Source organism: Diospyros lotus, chromosome 1, assembly GCF_014633365.1.
Source record: "Diospyros lotus cultivar Yz01 chromosome 1, ASM1463336v1, whole genome shotgun sequence".
In the NCBI taxonomy this organism is placed as follows: domain Eukaryota; kingdom Viridiplantae; phylum Streptophyta; class Magnoliopsida; order Ericales; family Ebenaceae; genus Diospyros; species Diospyros lotus.
This window is the reverse complement of record NC_068338.1, coordinates 10,309,621-10,314,579: the sequence shown is the minus strand read 5'-3', so window position 1 is coordinate 10,314,579 and position 4,959 is coordinate 10,309,621.

Here is a 4,959-nt window from a genome sequence, read left to right as displayed (position 1 = left end):
AAACAAAATCCCTAGCAAATCATTCACAATTCGAAAGCGATAATCGAAACCTGATATAGTACATACCTGAATTCCCTTATATTATATCATAAAGAATATGTACCATATATTACATCATATTCTCAAATATAAAATACATGGAGATTTCATAAACATTTTAACAAGACTAATCATCAATAAAGCATAAGCTAAAACATATTCGAATCAGCTCGCTGAATCTATCGTCCATGCCATCACGTGCCGTCTCACTTCAACCTGCTCCTTGCCTAAGCTGTAAGTCTAAACTAGAACGGTTAATGTTCTAGGGGCATAACCCATTAGAAGATGAAACTTCTAGTGAGGGTCCAAAATATATATATAGGAATGCATGATGCATAACATGATCAACATGTGCCCTTAATGTAACTTTCCAGACCCACCAGCCTGGTGCGGAATCCTAGGCAAATCCTGAACCTCTACAGGATAAGCCTAATGTTATTCCATCATTGCCCTAGGGGAATTACGGCTACACTCTGGGGGCGACATCTCATTCCCATGCACAAACATCAATATGACAATAACATTATGTCATGCAATTATCACGACTTTCCATGCAATATGACAAAATGAATATTGCATTCATAACAACATGCATATATAACAAACATATCATGAATATAAGTTATTGTGAGAAAACCATAGTTAGGATAGGAAAACTCACATTTGCCCAAAGATCAAGACACCTCGAAAAGCGTGCATCGCCTCGATATGCGTGCCTGACCTTAATTTTTTTGCCAACTCTCAAAAGTCGCACCCATCACATCTCCTCGATCACCTCAATCATAAAAATGATATTTTATTACTAAATATCTCAATATTCCATTTTTTTCCTATTTTCCTTTTAAAAATTTCAGTAAATACCATCGAGACTATTTTCTCAAATCTAACTCTACAACAATTCATAATATACTCTGAACTTCAAGGAAAAAATAATGGACTTACCCGGATGATGCGTTTTCAAGCAAAATGAGGCTCTTTAATGCTAAAACCGAGACATCGGGAAGCTTAAACCTAGATATTTTTGCACAGACCTCCATAAAACATTTTTTTGGATTTTTTCTGAATTTTTAGGCCAACCCACACCCCTGTATGCGCCTAGGGCGAGTGGTGGTGCGTGGAGACCCGCGTGTGAAGGCAGTGCGTGAAGGCCATGCACCGGCATTCTTCTCAGGCGACGGCACACCGAAAAACTTGGAAACCGATGCCATCGTCCTTTTCTCCTTGAATCGATCCAAATGGCATGATTTTTAGGCTGAAAGGAGTTCGGGAAGACCTCTGTTTGGTCGGTCAAACTCTCGGATCGGCTGCCCGCCTCCATCTCTGGTGAAGCCTTGAAACCTCTCCAAAACGAACCAAAATGCCTGAAAATCTCCAGAATGGATCTTTAGGCTATGGGAAAAAAACCCCCTTATTTTGAAAGCTCAATTTGTTCGATTTTGGCCTTAATTTGAAGCTTCTTCTTCCCCCTTTTCGGCTATCTATGAACGCCTATTTATAGGCTTTTTCGAGCGACCAAATGCCCGAGATCGGCTAACCCATTGCCTTAGGAGCTAAGACCTACGTTAGATCGACCTCCAATCGACCTTTCCTGACCAAAAAAGCGAGTTGCAGGCTCGCGATAACCCGACCAAAATTTTGGTCAATTTTCTTGCTTTTTCTGGCAACCTATGGGCCGTTGTCGGCCAAGCTTTTACAAAATATGCTCCTTGACCATCCCTCGTGCCATCCCTGTGGCTGAAATTGGCCATGTGCTGGTCAGATTTGCCCACGCTGCCATTTTTGAGTTTTTGCACTTTTACCCCACTGATTTTGGTTTTCTCATTTTGACCTTCTTTCACCAAGCCCCTCGACTTTTGATAATTGCCTATAAGTCCATCAAGTCCTAAAACGTCCATTTGACCCCTGAAGATTCCAAAAAATCCTTGTTTCGGCCTCTTTCTAACAATTTTAGAAAACTACACTTAGGCCCAAATCTTTGTTTTAGCCCTCAACCTTTTCGTTTCTTCCTAAAACCACTGAAGGGTTGTTCCTTATGAAAAACCGAAGCCCCCTCAATCTTCTGTTGACCTCCAGGAAGTCTCCTATAACGATTCGATTTTGCAGCCTAATTGGCAGCTACCATTTTGCTGTACCGAAAACTGTTCTCAATCCGACTTCTTTCGGCACCATAAATCCCATCTCGGGGTGCTTGTTAATGCCACATCATTTTTCTTTGGCATCTCGGCTCCAGGACACTCCCGGCAGTTGATTTGGTCATTTATATGGTAATAAATTACCGTTATACCGTTCATTTATCCTTAAATTCCATTTTTTCCCCCAAGACAATTTACCCTTGAGTCCTTTGGAATTTCTCGGGTATTACATGCATGTCCTAATTTCTTATGCCATAACCAAGACAAGTTTGAATTTGATGCAATAAGGCAATTTTCATGTTTTAGCACAACATCATCAAGCCATATAACATATACATTACCATGTCTATTTCAAAAAAAAATAAGTTCATTTGATTTCAAATCATAGACTTTGCATTTGCTTGATTTAAAAGTGTCCCTATGTCCTTTATCACATAATTGGCTTATACTCAGCAGGTTGTGTTTTAAACCTTCAACTAGGCATACATTTTCAACTTTTATTCTACATTAACCAATTGTGCCATAGCCAAGGATTTTACCTTTAGAGTTGTCTTCATAGACAATATTACCTCCTTCTTTATAGGTGAGAGAGACGAATTGATCCTTGTCTCCTGTCATGTGCTTGGTGCATCTACTATCAAGGTACCATTTCTTCGTTCCTTCTTTGGATGCAAAGCTTACCTATAAGAAACACATCATATTAATACTTTTGGTACCCAAGTCTTTTTGGGTCCATCAATGTTAGTAAACATATCATTGTTAACTTTTGGAATCGAATTCAAATTTAATCTATGATCATTTTTTCTATAAAAACATTACTTGATATGGTGTCCTTTCTTCTTACAATAATGACAAGTTAAACTTATTTTTCTATAGAAACCTTGATTATGTTGAACAACTTGTTTTCTAAATGAGTGGAGTTTGTTCAAAACCATTTCTTTAACAAACTTAGTTGTTGAGGTAGATGGTACATCGTCTATATTGTTGGAAATGTATGCCCTAAAGACACGTTTTGTTTAATTTATGGTAATGATGTTTCTTTTAGTCAGTTTATGGCACATATATTATTTGCATTTAATTGTTGGAAAAGTGTCCATGCTATTAAGTAAGTGATTCATGTGATGGGTCGTTCTTCACAGTTAGGCATGAATCATGGGTACTTAGTAAGCAAGAAAATATTACTCTTGATCTTTTGATAGAACTGGGCATTCTATCATGATAAGATCATTGTGCAATAGATCCTAATGGAGGATGGCTTGCCTTAGCCAGTAAACAGTCCGTTTACTCTAATTGTACAAGCGCATTTGGAATGCGTAGAGTGGACCTGTGATAGAAGCTAATGACAAAGTACTAATTATCATGGAGCTAGTCTATCACTGCTACTACGTGGGCGAGTACTCTAATACTTGAGTATTAGTTGGTGGTCTAGTGAACCTAGAGCTATATTCTTAGATTCACTGTAGGTGAGGTCTATCAAAGATCAATAACCTTTTGAGTTGGGAGTATGGTTTCTAATTAGCTAAGACAGACTAATACAAGATAGTTTCTGTGATTCACCCCCTTGTGATTGTCCAAGAATAATCAAATAATCTAAGGCCCTGGGAACGTGACTTAAGAGTGTGTGCTTCTGGGTAGCTCCCAGTGATAAGCAAGTACATTCGAGTAGTCACGGATTATTGGACTAGTGATCTAAGGATGGTAGAAATCATTTAGAGAGGTATTAGTACATTATTCCTTTCTAAATGATGGGTGTTACACAAAGGGGTATTTTCGTCATTACACTAGTAGGTCAAAGACATGGCATATGCAAAATTATTCGTGGGGTCAGTGTTACCATATGGTGATAGTTGGAACACTTAGAATGACAAAATATAGCTACTAGGTAACAGGGATATTTTGGTCATTTTAGTAGCCGTGAATAATTTGTCTTTTGGTCCCCGGGGTAGCTCGATATAACTCATGTATTATTTAATACATTTGGCTTGTTGGGTGAATTACATTGAGAGAGAATTATTTTATTCAGAATGGTCCATAATTAATTGGGCTAGAATAAAATAATAGTTCATTAGTTCTTTAATTAATTAATTGGGCTAACCCAATTAGAAAATTAATTAAATGAACTTGGCCCACTAGGGTTTTAACCCTAGGGTTCTCCCTATATATATTATCTCCTTGGTTGTTTTTCATCTAAGGGTTTGTTTTTTACTCTTCTTCACCAAAGAGAGGCCACGAGTTTGAGTCATACCTTTGGAAGATCAAGAGAACGTTCAAGTTCTGATGCGAAGGAGCCGAAGGATTGCAGGACAACAGTCATCTCCACCACGAGAAGAAGCTCCCGCCCATCCTCCTCCTATCGCTTCATTCCGTCCGGTAATCCGAAGGAAAAGTAAGTTTCCTAGATTTTAATCAATACGAGGAAAGTTTTTATTTAAAAACGCTTCCGTTGCATGCTATGTATCCTCGTGATGATCCTTCATATATATCCAAGACCTCTTTTATCACCAAATGGTTTTTGATTTCCCAAAATTATTTCTAGCTTTTTCTTTCCTTCTAGCAATTTTTCAAATGAGTCTAATAAGTCATTGTTTTTCTTTTCTAATTCTAAAAGTTTAATCTTTAATTTTGCATTTTTATTTTTCTTTTGTTCAATAATTTGCTCTACATCATCATAAGAAATCTTAAGATCATTGCATTCTTTTTCTTTGATTATTAAGACATTTTTCAGAACTTTGTTTTTAGCCAACACTTTGTTATATGTTTCTAAAAGTAAGTTGTAGTAATCTTGTAA